Genomic DNA, 20,504 nt, shown 5'->3' on the forward strand with positions numbered 1-20,504 from the left:
ACATGATTTTAATCACTTTAAATTCTTGAGGGTTGTTTGTGGCCTAGAATATGGTCTCTTTTAGAGAATGTTTCATGTGCACTTGAGAAGACGGCCTTGTGTTGTTGGGTGGAGTGTTGTATAGATGTCTGGCAGGTCTAGTTGGCTTACACTTTTATTCCAATCTTCTATTTCCCTGTTGTTTTTTTCCTGGTTTTTCCATCTAGTGTTGAAAGGGGATAAGAAGTCTATTATCATTTTTGAATTGTTTATTTATTCTTTCAGTTCTTCTTCCTCCGTTGTTCTTGTAGCTTTACCGCCCATTTTGGCTGCTTTTCTTACAGTTGCTGTTTCATCGTGTGTTCTATCCTTTTACTTTCAATCTATTTGTATCATTGAACCTACCGTCTCCTGTAGACAGTATATAGTATATAGTTGGGTTTTTAAAAATACCCTCTGATAATCTCCGCCTTTTGATTGGATTGTTTAGTCTATTCACATTTAATATTATTGATATGGTTGGATTTACACCTGCCACTTTGCTTTTTGTTTTCCATAGGTCTTATGCCTTCTTTTGTTCTTTTTTTTTTTTTTACTGTCCTCTTTTGAAATAAGTGAATCTCTTCCAGTGTGGTATCTTAACTCCTTTAATAATTTTTAAATTATACATTTTGAATTAGTTTCTTAGTGTTTGCTCTAGGGCTTACAATATAGCTCTTAGCTTAAGAGAATCTACTTCTGATTTTTACCTACTTTCAGCAAAATTAAGAAACTCCTCTCCTGTATAGCTCTATTTCTCTCTCCTTTTTTTTTTTTGCTACTACTGTTATCTATATTACGTCTATATATTGTAGAAACCCAACAATATATTATTATAGTTTTTCTTTTATGTAAGTCTTTTAAAGAAGCTGCGAGAAGAAAGGAGAGCAGGTGCATATTTATGGGGTTAGTTATATTAACTTTTCTACTTTTCACCCACCTCATATATTCTGTGGGTCTCAGTTACCATCTGGTGTTATTTCCCTACTCCAGCACAAGGCAGGTTTGCTCTCATCTGCTTCCTCTGTGTTACTATCATCAAATATATAAAATTTTACATGTTGTTATTAGCCCAACAATACACTTGTATGCATACTGTTTCATTGAATTGCTCTGTAAATCAGTTAAGAGAAGGGGGAGAAATATGCAATGGTAGTCTCTTTTGTAATTATGTACATAATTCTTGGCAGTCTGTTTTTTGTGTGCATTCAAACTACTGTTTGGTGTCATTTGCTTTCAACCTGAAGAACTCTTTTCAGTATTTCTTATAAAGCAGATCTCCTAGCAACAAATTCTCTCAGTTTTTGTTTTTCTGGGAATGTCTTGGTTCCACCTTCGTGGTTGAAAGATAGTTTTGCTGGATGTGAGATTCTTAATTCACAGTTTTTTATCTTCAGCATTTTGAATATTCAGTCCTACTACCTCCTAGTTTCCTCTGCTTCTGATGAGAAGTCAGCTGTCAGTCTTATTGGGGTTCCTTGTATGTGAAGAGTCATTTTTCTCTTGCTGATTTCAAGATTTTTTTCTTTGCTTCTCAACATTTTGATTATATTTTGTCTGGGTGTGGATCTCTTTATATTTATCTGGTTTGGAGTTTGTTGAACTTCTTAGATGTGTAGATTACTAATGTTTTTCATCAAATTTGGGGAGATTTCAGCCATTATTTAAATCTTTGTTCTGTGCCTTTCTCTTTTTCTGTGGTGCTCTGTTCATGTTTCTTCATTCTTCTTTTCTCCCCATTCTTCAAATTGTATATAATCTCTATCAATATATCTTCAAGCACTCTGATTCTTTCTTCTTCCAGTTCATGTCGACTCTTGGGCTCCTATAGTGAATTTTCCATTTCAGTTATTGTACTTTTTTAGTTATTGTACAATTCCAAAATTTCTATTTGCTGCTTTTTTTCTGTAATTTCCTTATCTTTATTGATATTCTCTATTTGCTGAAACATTGTCATTATACTTTTCTCTAATTCTTTATCCATGGTTTCCTTTAGTTCTGTGAACTTATTTGGAATAGCTGATTTGAAGTCTGTCTCTGTTAAGTCTAACATCTGGGCCCCTTTAGAATCAGTTTGTGTTGCCTGCCTTTTTTTCCTGAAAATGGGTTTGCTGCTTCTTTGCACATTTTGCAATATTTGTTGAAAACCGGGCATTTTAAATAACATGTAGCAACTCTGTGTAGTGGTCACCTTGGGAATGGGGGTTAATACTGTTTGCTTGGTTATTTATATATATTTTTAGTGACTTGGATGAACTGACTGTGTGAAAGCTGTTACCTCCAGTGGACAGCATTGGATGTCTCTACTCAAATTTATTTTCTTGTTTTTTCTTTTATCTTTACTACCCAAGGGTTACCCCTTGGTCAGATAAGCCACTCATTGGTTAAAGGCTGTGCTTATACCCTCCTAGCCAGTTAGAATTTTACTCTTTACCATTAGACGTGCATGTGGCTTGAAGAGTGCTATCGCAGTTGAAAGAGTTTAGGTATTACCCAGTCATACAGTTCATAAAGGAAAGGCAGGATAAATTCTTGAGCTTTTTCTTTGATTTAATAGTTTTTAAGAATGATTAATTGGTTCTTTATCATCTCTTGAAGATGACCAATTATTAAAAAAATTTTGAACTCTTAGAATTAAACTTTTGATGGGTTTTAATCCATTTCAGTTATTATCATTAATGAAGCTCAAATTATTCCATCTTTGGCCAGTGGGAGCCTTTTGAGATTGGCTCCTGAGTCCTAGAATTAGCCATTTCTCTAAGAAGCTCTGGTCTCTAAGGGATGCTCAATGATGCTGGATTGGCCTTTGTTTGTAGGCCTTTTCTGTAATCAGAGTTAAGAAATATATGCACATATTTAAGATAAAATAAAATACCTCACAAGGTCATATTGATGCTTCCAATTAAAACTCTAGACTACAGTGTATTTGAATCTTCCTTCTATATCTCCTTTTCTCTGTGCCAAGAATCCTGGTTTTTCAAAGACACAAGTGATTATAGAATTAGAAAATCCCATAATTATTCATTTATTTTTATCCCGTATTACACATGCAATAGTCTCAGAATGACAACAGTAATACTACTGAAAACATTAAAAAGCATACTTTTGCTTATACTCTCACCATCTTTACAGCATTTAGGACTGGCAGTGTCTTCTGAGACATTGTTTGTTTAGCAGAATGAAATGTTTGCTTAGCAACATTTTAGAGCACCTTCTCTTTCTCAGACTCCCTGCTACAAAGGAGGAAGAGACACAACCTTGTTCTCTAAAAGCTGGGCTGTTGGGTTACGTGGTGTCATTCCGGTATAGGAAGGCATGGCCCCAAAATCTGGGTTTTTCTTCTTCTTTAAAGGTACTGTTAATGATGTAATTGCATACTTCCTAAAATAAAACTCTTTCATTTTCTGCTCTTGTCAGGGAGCAGCTTCCATTGGGTGGAGATGCTTGATACTTCCTAATCTCTGTTACCTAGTGTATTAGTCAGGTTGTGCAGAGAAATACAGCTAGCAGGGGATATATCTATATATCTATGTATGCTATCACGGCTTTTGTGGATGCACTATAGATAGATGGATGGAAAGACAGAAAAATAGGATATACTAGCTAGCTAGATAGATAGGGAGAGAGAGTTAGTTTTTATGTTAAGGAACTGGCTCACACGATTGTGGGAGCTGGCAAGTGTGAAATTTGTAGAGTAGGCCAGCAGGCACAAATTTTAGGTAAACGTTGATGATGTAGTCTTGAGTCCAAAATTTGCAGGGCAGCCCAGCAGACTGGAAACTCAGGCAGGTTTCTGTGTTGCAGTCTTGAGGCAGAATTGCTTCTTTCTTGGGAAAGTTCAGTCTTTGCTCTTAAGGCCTTCAACTGATTGGTTGAGGCCCACCACATTATGGAGAGTAACCTGCTTTAAAGTCAACTGATTGTAAATGTTAATCACATCCACAGGGACTGTCACAGAGACACATAGACTAGTGTTAGACCAAACAGCTGGGCACCGTAGTCTAGCCAAGTTGACACATAAAATTAACCACCAAGGTTAGGTTAACCATTTAATTTAGTGCCCAAACTGAGATTCCTTTGAGAATAAGAATTACTGAAAAATAATAAAATTGTATAATTTTATTTGTTGACTAACAGATTTATTTTTATTGTATTTTAAAAACAAGTTTATTTCTGAAAAACGTTAACATATTTCCATGTTAATATTTAAAAAAACCCCAAAACATCACAACAAAATTATTTCATACTGATTTTTTTCAACTTTAAAAAGACCATAAATAGAATTCTCAGTAGAAGCCCATATACATTATTTAGTTTCTTAGTCATAATTTGTCTGTAGTACTGGGTCTCTGTATGTTTCTGAAAGGAATGTAGTTTTGAAACACAGTTGTATTGTTTTTAATTGTTTCGTAAAATTATAGTCTTCAAAGTTTCAGTTTATGATTACTAAACTTGAAACTTGATTCTTTTCAGTAGTTACTAATTGCTGTAAATCATAATCTTTAAATTTGAGAATATAATATCTGTATAGATACTAAGGTACCTGGTAAGTTCAAAGCAAATTCTACTAAATTGAGGTCATTCTAAATTTTGATTTTTTTTTAGTAGTTTAACAGGGAAATATTCCAGCCCATATATTTTCACAGGTACTGTCTTTTTACTCTATTTAGAGTACCTTTATTCAATGACATTTTTACAAGAGAAAGCTTGTCAGATAAGTTGTATTTATTTAGAAGTCTTCTGAACATTTTACCAGATTTTTTTTTTTGTTTTAATTTTTAAAATTTTTATTCATTTATTTTTGGCCACACTGCATGGCATGCGGGATCTTAGTTGCCTGACCAGGGATCGAACCTGCGCCCCCTGCAGTGGAAGCATGGAGTCTTAACCACTGGACTGCCAGGGAAGTCCCCCATTTTACCAAATTTAGATGCTGCTAGATTGTAAGCATTTGGAAGTCCATTTCATCCTGGTACAAAGTATAAACTTATCTAAGTAAAAAAACTGGTTCTCTGTATAAATTAAATCTGAATTAAAGATTTCCAACTGACTGAACAAAATGAAGCCAAGATTTAGAGTGCTCAGCAGAAAAAATTTCAATGCTATTGATGATTTTACTAAGTGAGTCTTAAAAGCCTCCAAGATTTCTAAGATATGTAGCAACAAGAGAAAACAGGTACTGCCATGTTGGAGTAGTATTTTTTTTTTTTTTTTTTGCGGTACGCGGGCCTCTCACTGCTGTGGCCTCTCCCGTTGTGGAGCACAGGCTCCGGACGCGCAGGCTTAGCGGCCATGGCTCACAGGCCTATCCGCTCCGCGGCATGTGGGATCTTCCCGGACCGGGGCACGAACCCGTGTCCCCCGCATCGGCAGGTGGACTCTCAACAACTGCGCCACAAGGGAAGCCCGGAGTAGTATTTTTTTTTATTCAACATTATCTTTGTCACATGAGTGACAGTTTCTTTGTGTGTGTGTGTGTGTGTGTGTGTGTGTGTGTGTGTGTGTGTGTGTTTAAATATTTGTCAGTTGTGATTGTTAGACTGTCACATCTTTGGTGGATGTAATTGTGGGATGTGTTTGCTTCTACTTTGGTCATATTTTGCCGTTCACATGGTATCTCTTGACACTGATAGAAAGCTGGCATGACTTAAGTGTAAATTTCTTCTGCTAATAGAGCCAACAAAATAACAGCTGCCACTTAATTTTAACTATGTAAACAAGACACTTTGTAATCAGAACTGAGCAAGATTAAAGACTAGTCATTTGATCTAAATGAAAAGTCATGCTTTATAGAATAATATATAAAACACCTTCTTCATCTGCTTTTCTGAAATTGGTATCTTCGAGCTACTCATAGTTGGGGCAGCAGCATTTTGAATATTTTTTCCACCTCCACCGAAGACTGCAGGATTTAGCTGTCCCTCGGCCTCTCCTGTCCAAGTGCACTTCCTTTTTCTGCCCATGGTTTGGGTGCTGACTTTGAGAACGAGGTGTCAGTTATAGCCCATCCAGAGAGAGGTCTTTCACGTTCAGCCACAGGTTAAATTGACAATTGGATTCACTGTGCGTGTATCTCACAGCACTCACCAAGATACACTCACGTGTATCTCAAGCACTCACCAGGAAGTAAATGTTCCGGCTTATTATAACACTCTCGTTAAAAAAAAATCGCTAGAAAGTGGAGAATCCAGGACAAATAATAAATTGCGGGGGTGGGGACACTGTGACAATGGACCTAAGTTGAGACTGTCTCAGTCAAACTGACACACATGGTCGCTTTACCAGACACGTGTCTTTTCAAAAATCTCCTAACCCCAAATTCCTGATTACTGTTTTCTCCTCACAAAGGCTGTGCCCTCAATGTGATTCACTTGTTTGTGACTACTTAGTAATTTCCACAGCATTACGCACGTGGAAAAGAATGTGAAACATTCTTATTAGTCAGTTTTATTCATTGTAGCACTTCCTTCTTTCTAGAACATTTTCTGTTTATCTTAAAACTTGTATTAAATTTTGCATGCCTTCATTTTTAAACATTTTTAAAGACATGTAATAAATTTATGGTATTGTTCTTCCTTAAATTAGTTCTTTTGTTATCTTAATAAAATATCATACAATAATTTTTAAAATTTGGGAATGAAAGGAATACAGTTGTTAACATATATTTGATAAAAATGGATTATCTGAATATGATTATGATAATACTTTATATTCTATTACAGGATTAAATTAAAAGGATTTACCATACATCTTATGACTCTTTACTGGAGCCTTGGGAGATAGGTAAGTGACAAGCATTTTTTGAAGAGATATTTCTGAAACATTAAATGATTTGATCTCCTAGGTTCCTGACAAAGTAGACAATGGAGTATATCTTACTTCAGTGATTTACCTCTTTTTCTCCTCAGTAAAAATGGTAGAAATACCGTGTTTACATGAATGTAATGTAACATTCTCTGGTATCCAATAAATCATATTTTCCAGGGAGTTTTAGGTTTATTTTGTATAATAATTATACAGAGAACATTGTCAATAAGAGAAACAAGTTAGGCATATTTCAAAAGTTAAAGCCCTAAAAAAATCGTTAAATGCAAAGTGGTGTCCTGGATTGTATCTTAGAACTGAAAAAAGACATCAGTGAAAAGCAGGTGAAATCCAAGTAGAGTTTATAGCTTAGTTAATAGTAAATGTACCAATGTCAGCTTCTCAGTATTGACAAATGTACCATGGTAGTGTAAGATGTTAACTTTAGGTGGAATTTAGTGAAAGGAATACAGGAACTCGGTAATATCTTTGCAACTCTTCTGTAAATCTAAAATTATTCCAAAATAAAAAATTTTCTTTAAAGCCAAAAAAAATCGAGATTTATTTGAAAATTATAGTTTAGAAGTAGCTTTTCTGTGTAATACTTTGAAAACTCAAAATAATTAATTACCTTTAGAAAAACCCAGATGCCGTGCATTAGAGATGCAGGGAAATATGTGACGATAGGTTTCACTTTTCAGTTCATGGGAGGCGTGGGATTTCATTTTCTTGACATTGGCCTGGTGTCCATGAACATCTCCTTGAGCTCGGTTACAGACTTGCTCTTTGATTCCTTTAAGGTACTTGTGTGTTCTTTGGTAGTTTAGTACTGCTCTTTCTGTTAACATAAGCAGGCCCTTTCCACGGTTCCCAGTGTACCACTTTTTTCTTTTTCTTTTCTTTTCTTTGATGTACTGTTAGGGGCAAAAAGGCCAGTGATGTGACTCCGTGGTTTGGAGTTGAGACCCTTTTAGGGTGGTTTTGTTCAGTCACATCTACTTGAGCTTCTAGGTCAGGCGCTAGACTCAGCTGACCTCTCGTTAAAGAGCCATTTCTGTAGTTGAGCTGAAATAATTGATTGCTGTCAGATAATTGAAATTGTCAGTTTCCAAAATGAACTCTGGCAGTATAACTCTTTTAAATTTCTATAAATATTAAAAGACTATAAGAAGGGAGCTCCGTAGTTTGCTGAACTATTACATAACTTGTCATTAATAAAAGTAAAATAGCCCTGCCGGCCTTTAAATGGTCTCCTGCTGCCAACTTTAGTGATTTTAGTTAAACTTAAATTTCATGAAGGGAAATAGAAGTAGATTCTACTTAAAGGATACAGGCGTTTAACACAGCAGACCCAGGCCTGGATGACTTCTGCAGGATAGTTGTTAGGCTTGGAGAGTTCTGTTTTGCTTGATGATATTTGTTCAGAATTGGTGTTGTAAATTCTATTGGCATGAGATTGATATCTTTACTTCTTAGTGATGTAGCATAATTGTGCCAACCTTGGTAGGAAAGTTCAGAAAAAGGGAGGAGCATTTTTTCAGGACAAGTTGAAATTCCATTGATCAAATTATAGTCCACACATAAAATCAAGCAAAAAAGCTTTTTATTCTTCTGTGCTCGAAGAGCCTTGCAAGTGTTGTTTCTGGAGACATGCTTTACCACTCAGCTGGCTGGCTGTTACTTTATGGTCACCTAAAGTATAAATGGGGGTAGCTAATAGGCACTGAGCGCTTTCTATGTACCAGGCACTTTGTTTACAGTGATCTCATTTAATCTTCACAAACACTTATGAGCTAGTTTGGAACTCCCATCATACATGAGGCTGGAGGGTAACAGATGTCTCCAGGGCAGCCCTGAAGGTGTGGGGCAGAAAGAGCCGATTGCCACGGTGTGCAGTACCTACAGTTTAGTACCTGGTATTGCCAGCTTCCAGGGAATCCTGAGTCTGTGGACACACGGTAAACTTCAGATTACAACAACTCTTCTGGGTAAAAGGATGTCTGATCATACCGGTGACCTAGAGCGGACTCCCCCCGGGGTAATGGGCCTGGAGTGGAGTCTCTGCTGCCTGTCGCAGCCGTGCCCTGGCTCATCCTCTGGTTCCCAAGCACGTCAGTTGTTCTCTGTCACCTGATGAATTGCCGAACAGTCACGCATTGTGTGCTTCATTGATCAGATGCCAGGAACTCTTGGCAGCTCTGGGGAGCGTGATCTCAGCGTGCCTCCTGGTCGGCGCTGGGCAACTGCAAGCTGTTAGTGGGGGTGAGAACTTGGATCCAGAAGCCAGGACCCATGCCAGAGGCCAGGGACGGGGTAACTGAGCAGCGGGCATGTGAAATGGAGCTCTCCAGACTCCGTCAGCTGGCCAGGAGGCAGAAGGAGAGTTGCACGTGACTCTGAAAGGTGGTCTTTGAAGAAGATTATGACGTCTGGCTGTGGGTTTTGTACTTTGTAGATATAAAATACTCCCAGTTGCTTTTTGAGGAAGAATGAGAATGTTGCCAACTTACACATCATAGTGCTTGTTACAATGGGCAGAAACCACTCTCTCTGAAGCTTTTCCCCGTCAGTTCTAGCCATGTCTTTCTGTGGCCCTAAATCTCCAGTCCTTCTTATACTTGAAAGCATAAAACGCACGCAGGATTACAAACTCTCCTTCTCGGTCTCCTCTTCTTCGTGGTCTCTGACGGTTGGTGTCCTTCAGGGCTCAGTCCTTGGTTGCCTTCGCTGCTTATTCTCCATGTGATCTCATGCGTCCCTCACTTTAAATACCATGTGTCCCCCCAGTTTATTTCTTTGCCTTGATCTCTCCGATGAGCTCCAGGCTCCTATCCGTCTGCCTATCCAACGTTTCTATTCAGAAGCCCAGTAAGCATTTCAGACTTATGTATGTGCAGCGGGACGCCTGGTCTCTCTTCCCCAGACATGCCCTCCAGCTTACTCAGTGGTCCACTCAGTTGCTCGGGCCAAAACCTAGAAGTCGTCTTTGACTTTTCTCTTTGCTTCTTAACCCACATCCAGTCTATCGGGGGCTTAGATGTCTTCCTTTCAAAATATATGCCTTTGCTGCCATCGCCCCCACTGCTACTCTAGTATAATTATATAATGTAACTTATAATCACCATTGTAAGTTACCTAGATGACAGTAATAGTCTCCTCGCTGGCCTTCCTTATCTCTAGTCCGTGCTCCATATAGCAGCGAAAGTAGGTTTTGTTTTGTTTTGTTTCGTTTGTTTGAGTTTTAATGTTAAACAGTTCCTGTCCTTCCCCTGTTCACAACCCTGCAGTGTCTGCCCACTACACTCAGGATAAACTTCTCACCCCGTTCTACCAGGCCCTGCACGTTCTCCCTGCTGCCTTTTCGCCTGCCGTTCTCTGTGTGCTCATGTGGCTCTATAGCCATAGTTGCTTTCTTGCTGTCCCTTAAATTCTCCAAGTCCATTCAGAATTGGCTAAATCTCTCCTACCCCCTACCCTATACCCTCATCCTGACCATTTCAGCTTTTAACCTGGTGCCAGTGGAGGTAGATTTAGAGAGAAAAGTACATTTCTGAGGCTCTGTAGCACATGTAGTGGGAGAGGTCAGAGGTCACCCTAGAAGTTTTGCAGTCTCGTTGTTCCAAGTTTCTGTAATTTGAATTGCTCTCAAGCGTAAGAGGGCCTGGAGATGTAGAGCTGCAGAAAGACGTTGCTAGAATTGATGGGGAGAAGTTGCAGAGAGAGAGGTTTCTGAGGAGAGAGAACATTCTATAAGCAGTAGAAGGAATAAGTTGGTAACAGTGACATCTGCATATAAATAGACCGGGCTGCTGCAGAGGACAGTGGGTTCTTTGTCACTGACGGTGTCAACTTGAGGCTGATCTACCTCCTGGGGTGTTGCAGAGGAAGATGGGCTAGAGTGGGGGAGGGGAGAGTGGTTTTTCTCGCCAGAGCTGGTCTCCCCAACTCTGAGATTATATCCGTTTTCAGAATCTTCTTTTTTCAGACGACTCCTCCTGTCTTTGTATTGGGAAGCTTTCATCCATAAATTATAAAGGTGAACTTCTAGGTGAAGTTCCCAGCATTTGAGGTGAAAGAAGAGCTCCTATCGAGGTACTCAGGTGGACAAAGTCCTCATCTAAGGCGTTTCCTTGCAGGCATTTTTCTTTCTTTCATTTTTCAATTTAAAATTTATTTAGATTGATATTAGGTCTAAAATAAATAATACACACATACACAAATTCTGTAATAGATTTTAGTTATTAAACAAAAGTGTACTGAGTCTCAGAAGTAAAGAGCATGATATTTGGAAATGGCCTTTGGTCAGAGTTTGCTAGAAATGGAAAGTTCATCCTACTCTGATGCCAGAAGCGCTTTGAGAAGGACTGACTGTGCTTCCCTGTGTCATCGACGGTGATCCAGCCATTCCCTTCTCTTCTCTTGCAAAGACAAAAATAGGATTTAAATAATAGAGAACTTTAAGTTATAAGCGCTTTTAGTTAGACCCCAGAAAGTCTATTAATGCAAATACCAGTTTCTTATAACCACTGAACTGTGGAACTTGGAATTAGTGATATAGGAAGGAATGATTTTCAGGCACTCTGTGATACTAAAGTACTTTATACTTGATTGCTCTGGTAACTAGCGCCTAAGTAATAGGATGACACATTTAAAGATCGCCCGCAGCCTGACACAGGTGCCTGTAGCGCCAGGGTCCGGTCCAGCCCGCCCCCGTGCATATGCTGGCGCACTATGTGAAATCAGCGTTCTAATGAAGACACCGTTCTGCCTCTAAGGAAGGCCTGAACTCTGTAACATGTTTCCACCTAGAATCTCTCTGGTTTCTCTGTCTTCTCCAGGCTTCTGACTTTGCTCCCCTCTTTCCCATTAGAGCGACCTCTGTCTTTTAGATTTGACTCCTTCTTCTTCTCTTTTTTTTTTTAACGGATATTATTATTTTTAAAAAATCTTTATTGGAGTATAATTGCTCTACAATGGTGTGTTAGTTTCTGCTGTATCAAAAAGTGAATCAACTATACGTACACATATATCCCCATATCTCCTCCCTCTTGCGTCTCCCTCCTACCCTCCCTATCCCACCCTCTAGGTGGTCACAAAGCACCGAGCTGATGTCCCTGTGCTATGTGTCTGCTTCCCACTAGCTATCTGTTTTACATTTGGTAGTGTATATATGTCCATGCCACTCTCTCACTTCGTCCCAGCTTTCCCTTCCCCCTCCCTGTGTCCTCAAGTCCATTCTCTACGTCTTTATTCCTGTTCTGCCCCTAGGTTCTTCAGACCCATTTTTTTTTTTTGATTCCATATATATGTGTTAACATACAGTATTTGTTTTTCTCTTTCTGACTTACTTCACTCTGTATGACAGACTCTAGGTCCATCCACCTCACTACAAATAACTCAATTTCATTTCTTTTTATGGCTGAGTAATATTCCATTGTATATATGTGCCACATCTTCTTTATCCATTCATCTGTCGATGGACACTTAGGTTGCTTCCATGTCCTAGCTGTTGTAAATAGAGCTGCAATGAATATTGTGGTACATGACTCTTTTTGAATTATGGTTTTCTCAGGGTATATGCCCAGTAGTGGGATTGCTGGGTCGTATGGTAGTTCTATTTTTATTTTTTTAAGGAACCTCCATACTGTTCACCATAGTGACTTTATCAATTTACATTCCCACCAACAGTGCAAGAGGGTTCTCTTCTCTCCACACCCTCTTCAGCGTTTATTGTTTGTAGATCCTTTGTATTTCTGCAGTGTCAGTTGTTACGTCTCCTTTTTCATTTCTAATTCTATTGATTTGAGTCTTCTCCCTTTTTGTCTTGATGAATCTGGCTAATGGTTTATCAATTTTGTTTATCTTCTCAAAGAACCACCTTTTAGTTTTATTGATCTTTGCTATAGTTTCCTTCATTTCTTTTTCATTCATTTCTTTTTTTTATTAACTAAAGTCCATGCTTTATTCAGATTTTCTTATTTTTTTTTACATCTTTATTGGAGTATAATTGCTTTACAATGGTGTGTTAGTTTCTGCTTTATAACAAAGTGAATCAGTTATACATATACATATGTTCCCATATCTCTTCCCTCTTGCATCTCCCTCTCTCCCACCCTCCCTATCCCACCCCTCTAGGTGGTCACAAAGCACCGAGTTGATCTCCCTGTGCTATGCGGCTGTTTCCCACTAGCTATCTATTTTACGTTTGGTAGTGTATATATGTCCATGCCACTCTCTCGCTTTGTCACAGCTTACCCTCCCCCCTCCCCATATCCTCAGGTCCATTCTCTAGTAGATCTGTGTCTTTATTCCTGTCTTACCCCTAGGTTCTTCATGACATTTTTTTCTTCTTAGATTCCATATATATGTGTTAGCATACGGTATTTGTCTTTCTCTTTCTGACTTACTTCACTCTGTATGACAGACTCTAGGTCCATCCACCTCACTACAAATAACTCAATTTCATTTCTTTTTATGGCTGAGTAATATTCCATTGTATATATGTGCCACATCTTCTTTATCCATTCATCCAATGATGGACACTTAGGTTGTTTCCATCTCCTGGCTATTTTAAATAGAGCTGTAATGAACATTTTGGTACATGACTATTTCTGAATTATGGTTTTCTCAGGATATATATATACCCACTAGTGGGATTGCTGGGTCATATGGTAGTTCTATTTGTAGTTTTTTAAGGAACCTCCATACTGTTCTCCATAGTGGCTGTACCAATTCACATTCCCACCAGCAGTGCAAGAGTGTTCCCTTTTCTCCACACCCTCTCCAGCATTTATTGTTTCTAGATTTTTTGATGATGGCCATTCTGACTGGTGTGAGATGATATCTCATTGTAGTTTTGATTTGCATTTCTCTAATGATTAATGATGTTGAGCATTCTCTCATGTGTTTGTTGGCACTCTGTATATCTTCTTTGGAGAAATGTCTATTTAGGTCTTCTGCCCATTTTTGGATTGGGTTGTTTGTTTTTTTGTTATTAAGCTGCATGAGCTGCTTATAAATTTTGGAGATCAATCCTTTGTCAGTTGCTTCATTTGCAAATATTTTCTCCCATTCTGAGGGTTGTCTTTTGGTCTTGTTTATGGTTTCCTTTGCTGTGCAAAAGCTTTGAACTTTCATTAGGTCCCATTTGTTTATTTTTGTTTTTATTTCCATTTCTCTAGGAGGTGGGTCAAAAAGGATCTTGCTGTGATTTATGTCATAGAGTGTTCTGCCTATGTTTTCTTCTAAGACTGTGATAGTTTCTGGCCTTACATTTAGGTCTTTAATCCATTTTGAGCTTATTTTTGTGTATGGTGTTAGGGAGTGTTCTAATCTCATACTTTTACATGTACCTGTCCAGTTTTCCCAGCACCACTTATTGAAGAGGCTGTCCTTTCTCCACTGTACATTCCTGCCTCCTTTATCAAAGATAAGGTGACCATATGTGCATGGGTTTATCTCTGGGCTTTCTATCCTGTTCCATTGATCTATATTTCTGTTTTTGTGCCAGTACCATACTGTCTTGACTACTGTATATTTGTAGTATAGTCTGAAGTCAGGGAGCCTGATTCCTCCAGGTCCGTTTTTCGTTCTCAAGATTGCTTTGGCTATTCGGGGTCTTTTGTGTTTCCATACAAATTGTGAAATTTTTTGTTCTAGTTCTGTGAAAAATGCCAGTGGTAGTTTGATAGGGATTGCATTGAATCTGTAGATTGCTTTGGGTAGTAGAGTCATTTTCACAATGTTGATTCTTCCAATCCAAGAACACGGTATATTTCTCCCTCTGTTTGTATCATCTTTAATTTCTTTCATCAGTGTCTTATAATTTTCTGCATACAGGTCTTTTGTCTCCTTAGGTAGGTTTTAGATATTTTATTCTTTTTGTTGCAATGGTAAATGGGAGTGTTTTCTTGATTTCACTTTCAGATTTTTCATCCTTAGTGTATAGGAATGCCAGAGATTTCTGTGCATTAATTTTGTATCCTGCTACTTTACCAAATTCATTGATTAGCTCTAGTAGTTTTCTGGTAGCATCTTTAGGATTCTCTATGTATAGTATCATGTCATCTGCAAACAGTGACAGCTTTACTTCTTCTTTTCCGATTTGGATTCCTTTTATTTCCTTTTCTTCTCTGATTGCTATGGTTAAAACTTCCAAAACTATGTTGAATAAGAGTGGTGAGAGTGGGCAACCTTGTCTTATTCCTGATCTTAGTGGAAATGCTTTCAGTTTTTCACCATTGAGGATGATGTTGGCTGTGGGTTTGTCATATATGGCCTTTATTATGTTGAGGAAAGGTCCCTCTATGCCTACTTTCTGCAGGGTTTTTATCATAAATGGGTGTTGAATTTTGTCAAAAGCTTTCTCTGCATGTATTGAGATGACCATATGGTTTTTCTCCTTCAGTTTGTAATATGGTGTATCACATTGATTGATTGGCATATATTGAAGAATCCTTGCATTCCTGGAATAAACCCCACTTGATCATGGTGTATGATCCTTTTAATGTGCTGTTGGATTCTGTTTGCCAGTATTTTCTTGAGGATTTTTGCATCTATGTTCATCAGTGATATTGGCCTGTAGCTTTCTTTCTTTGTGACATCCTTGTCTGGTTTTGGTATCAGGGTGATGGTGGCCTCGTAGAATGAGTTTGGGAGTGTTCCTGCCTCTGCTATATTTTGGAAGAGTTTGAAAAGGATAGGTCTTAGCTCTTCTCTAAATGTTTGATAGAATTCGCCTGTGAAGCCATCTTGTCCTGGGCTTTTGTTTGTTGGAAGATTTTTAATCAGAGTTTCAATTTCAGTGCTTGTGATTGGTCTGTTCATATTTTCTGTTTCTTCCTGATTCAGTTTTGGCAGGTTGTGCATTTCTAAGAATTTGTCCATTTCTTCCAGGTTGTCCATTTTATTGGCATAGAGTTGCTCGTAGTAATCTCTCACGATCTTTTGTATTTCTGCAGTGTCAGTTGTTAATTCTCCTTTTTCATTTCTAATTCTGTTGATTTTAGTCTTCTCCCTTTTTTTCTTGATGAATCTGGCTAATGGTTTATCAATTTTGTTTATCTTCTCAAAGAACCAGCTTTTAGTTTTATTGATCTTTGCTATCGTTTCCTTCATTTGATTTTCATTTATTTCTGATCTGATTTTTATGATTTCTTTCCTTCTGCTAACTTTGGGGTTTTTTGGTTCTTCTTTCTCTAATTGCTTTAGGTGCAAGGTTAGGATGTTTCCTGTTTCTTAAGGTAGGATTGTATTGCTATAAACTTCCCTCTTAGAACTGCTTTTGCTTCATCCCATAGGTTTTGGGTTGTCGTGTCTCTGTTGTCATTTGTTTCTAGGTATTTTTTGATTTCCTCTTCGGTTTCTTCAGTGATCACTTCGTTATTAAGTAGTGTATTGTTTAGCCTCCATGTGTTTGTATTTTTTACAGATCTTTTCCTGTAATTGATATCTAGTCTCATAACGTTGTGGTTGGAAAAGATACTTGATACAATTTCAATTTTCATAAATTTACCAAGGCTTGATTTGTGACCCAAGATATGATCTATCCTGGAGAATGTTCCATGAGCACTTGACAAAAATGTGTATTCTGTTGTTTTTGAATGGAGTGTCCTATAAATATCAGTTAAGTCCATCTTGTTTAATGTGTCATTTAAAGCTTGTGTTTCCTTATTTATTTTCATTTTGGATGATCTGTCCGTTGGTGAAAGTGGGTGTTAAAGTCCCCTACTATGAATGTGTTACTGTCGATTTGCCCTTTTATGGCTGTTAGTATTTGCCTTATGTATTGAGGTGCTCCTATGTGGGGTGCATAAATACTTACATTTGTCATATCTTCTTCTTGGATTGATCCCTTGATCATTATGTAGTATCCTTCTTTGTCTCTTGTAATAGTCTTTATTTTAAAGTCTATTTTGTCTGATATGAGAATTGCTACTCCAGCTTTCTTTTGATTTCCATTTGCATGGAATATCTTTTTCCATCCCCTCACTTTCTGTATGTGTCCTTAGGTCTGAAGTGGTTCTCTTGTAGACAGTATATATATGGGTCTTGTTTTTGTATCCATTCAGCCAGTCTGTGCCTTTTGGTTGGAGTATTTAATCCATTTACATTTAAGGTGGTTATCGATATGTGTGTTCCTATTACCATTTTCTTAATTGTTTGGGGTGTGTTATTGTGGGTCTTTTCCTTCTCTGTGTTTCCTGCCTAGAGAAGTTCCTTTAGGATTTGTTGTAAAGCTGGTTTGGTGGTGCTGACTTCTGTTAGCTTTTGCTTGTCTGTAAAGGTTTTAATTTCTCCATCAAATCTGAATGAGATCCTTGCTGGGTAGAGTAGTCTTGGTTGTAGGTTTTCCTCTTTCATCACTTTAAATATGTCCTGCCACTCCCTTCTGGCTTGCAGAGTTTCTGCTGAGAAATCAGCTGTTAACCTTATGGCGATTCCCTTGTATATTATTTGTTTCTTTTCCCTTGCTGCTTTTAATATTTTTTCTTTGTATTATTTTTTGAAAGTTTGATTAATATGTGTCTCAGCGTGTTTCTCCTTGGATTTATCTTATATGGGACTCTCTGCGCTTCCTGGACTTGATTGACTATTTCCTTTCCCATATTAGGGACGTTTTCAACTATAATTTCTTCAAATATTTGACTCCTTCTCCTTGATTACCATTTTGACCTCACACAAAACTGCTGTGCTGACCTAAAACATACCATTCGGATTATGTCCTGTGTTGTTATTCCTGTTTTGAATTGAGCCAGGGATCCTCCTAGGAGGAGAGATGGCCAGTGGTACCTTCTCGATGGTGAAGGTGACATGATCATGGCACACATGTCATGCTTCTCAGTCTCTGGCACTGAGGCAGTTAGACTAATTTTTACACCTGACCTTGGCAGAAGACTAATATATCCACACTCCTTTAAAGCCAGTAATGAAATAATCAATAAAGGGAAAAGCAGTTCTCAAATGTAGTACACTTCTCTCTGTCAAATTAAAGAGGTATTTGAGCTATATACAGATGATGTTGGAAAGTTCAGGTCTTGAAATGATCTCAGGTCCACTCAGAGCCCCTTTATTTACTCGTTTTTCCTCTTAATAACGAGAGTAAACACATACACAGCTTACTGTGTTCTAATTGCTTTATATATTTTACCTAATTTAGTCCTCACAGCAGTCCTGTGAGGTATAGATTGGGTGGGCCAAAAAGTGCCTTCAGTTTTTTAAGTAAAAATAAAAGACATTTTTCATTTTCACCAAGAGCTTTATTGAACAATGTATTCACCCTTTTGTTCCGCTACCTTCTGCCATTTTTCAGGCAACTTCATAATTCCATCTTCCCAAAACTTTCTATCTTTTTGAGCAAAGAACTGTTCAACGTGCCTTTTACAATCTTCCAGAGAATTGAAAGTTTTTCCATTAAGAGAATTTGTAAAGACCGAAATAAATGGAAATCTGAAGGTTCAATGTCTGGTGATATGGTGGATGAATCAGAACTTCCCAGTCAAGCTGTAACAGTTTTTGCCTGGTCATCAAAAAAACATGTGGTCTTGTGTTATCCTGATGGAAGATTATGTGTTTTCTGTTGACTAATTCTGGACTCTTTTCGTCGAGTGCCACTTTCAGTTGGTCTAATTGGAAGCGGTACTTGTTGGAATTAATCGTTTGGTTTTCTCGAAGGAGCTCATAATGGAGGACTCCCTTCCAATTCCACCATATAGACAACATCCCCTTCTTTGGATGAAGACCGGCCTTTGGTGTGGTTGGTAGTGGTTCATTTCACTTGCCCCACGATCTCTTCTGTTCCACATTGTTGTACAGTATCCAGTTGTCATTGCCCATCACAGTTTGTTTTAAAAATGGAACGTTTTCATTATGTTTCAAAACGTAGAGAATTGCATGCAGAAATATGGTCAAGAAGGTTTTTTTTGCTTATGTGAGACCCAAGCATCCAGCGATTCGCATAACCAAGCTGGTGAAAATTATTTTCAAAGCTTGATTTGGATATTTAGAGGATGTCAGCTCTCTCCCAGGGGTATAACGTTGGTTGTTCTCAGTTAACGTCTCGATTTGATCGCTATCAACTTCAACTCGTCTACCCGACCTCGGAGCATCGTCTAATGAGAAATCTCCAGCACGAAACTTCGCAAACCACTTTTGACACATTTGATCAGCCACAGGGCCTTTTCCGTACACTACACAAATCTTTTTGTGCGTTTCAGTTGCGTTTTTACCTTTCTTGAAATAATAAAGCATAATATACCGAAAACGTTGCTTTTTTCCTTCCATCTTTGATATCAAAATGGCTACACAAAAATTCACCAGTTTTGATGAGTCTTTTTTTAAATGCACTCTGGTATGACAGCTGTCACATACAGTCTAACAAAATTGTTTCCAATGAAGTTAAAGACAGCTGAGTACTACCAGAGCCATCTTACAGAAAAAAATGAACCTTTTGGCCCACCCAATGTGTATATACGTATGTATGTATATGCTTAGCAAAACTCTGTGAGGACACATGCCAAATGTTAACAGTTGTTATCTTCTAAGTGATAGATTTATAGATGGCATATATTTTCATCTTTATATTTTTGGCCTTTTCCAGTTTTCAGTAGTGAGCCTGCATAATTTTCTAGATATAGTTTGTGATTATTAATGTTATTACAACTGTCAGATAACTATATACTCCAACTTAGTTCATGACAGCCTAGCCTTGGAGGAAACATTTGCTTCCTACCACCAACTTACCTCTCTTCAACCTCCCCTACAACATCTGCTCTTTCTTTTATTCTCCATAAAATAAGCTATTTAATGGTTTAGAGGAGCTTCATTTTAAGCCTTTACTTAGGTATCTACCCACACAAATAATAAAGCACAAGTATTTTTAAGAATAAGGGTAACAAAATAAATACTTTTTTCTATTCAATTTTTGTAAATTTTTTTGTATTCAATCCTAAGGAAAAAAGAATCTAAATAAATACCCTTTATCTACCCTCCCCCTCTCCTAGGAAGGTATGCTCAGTAGGTTTCTTAGAGGGAGATCAGTTCTCCTTTCAGCTTTTAAAGTTCAATAACCAAATTTAAAAGTGAAGTACCTGACTCTTACTATGGAGCAGGGAAGGAAGTAGCAAGGAGACAGGATAGAAAAGCCTGATTCATTTGAAATCTCACCTTCTAGAGAGGTGGGTGTTGGACAGAGAAAGTATTTCTGAAATCTCCGTAGGGGGGCTCCTGAGGATCTGCTGAACACCAAACCATGCACAGGATGAAGCCCCCAAAAGGACATCTCATGAGAAGTGAAAAAGTACCAGGTCACTGTAAGGTTGAGCCCTAGAGTAAAGGTTCCTCTATACAAGCCGTGAACGAGCTGAAAACTAAGCCTCAAAAGAATCATATTAATCCACAGTAACAACTGTCTGCTAGAAATTCAACACTGTTTAAACAAACACAAGAAATCCAGCATTCAGCCACTTAAAATTCACAGTGAATTGCATCCAGTCAAACATCACTAGATGAAGAAAGGAGCAGGAGAAAAACCCCATAACCAGGAGCCAATAGAAATAGACCCTGAAGTGACAGAGATGATAGAACTAGCAGATAGGTACTTTAAAACAGCTGTTGTAAATATGGCTCATGTACGTACACATAATGAGGAATGAAATAGAAGATAGAAAAAAGAAAACATTGGA

The 20,504-nt window shown here is 38.0% G+C and overlaps 1 protein-coding gene across 45 annotated transcripts in view; it reads left to right on the forward strand.

Annotated features, from left to right (window-relative positions):
- ZNF438 (zinc finger protein 438) overlaps positions 1-20,504 on the forward strand; it is a 275,885-nt gene that overhangs the window by 33,743 nt on the left and 221,638 nt on the right. For all 45 annotated transcript variants that reach the window (XR_003436090.1, XR_003436085.1, XR_003436093.1 and 42 more), the window contains one exon: positions 6,741-6,801. The gene's annotated coding sequence lies outside the window, so the exon portion shown is untranslated. The remainder of the gene's footprint in view (positions 1-6,740; positions 6,802-20,504) is intronic.

The sequence above is a fragment of the Aethalodelphis obliquidens genome, unplaced genomic scaffold, assembly GCF_003676395.1.
Source record: "Aethalodelphis obliquidens isolate GAN/ISIS:26980383/991018 unplaced genomic scaffold, ASM367639v1 scaffold23, whole genome shotgun sequence".
Lineage (NCBI taxonomy): Eukaryota > Metazoa > Chordata > Mammalia > Artiodactyla > Delphinidae > Aethalodelphis > Aethalodelphis obliquidens.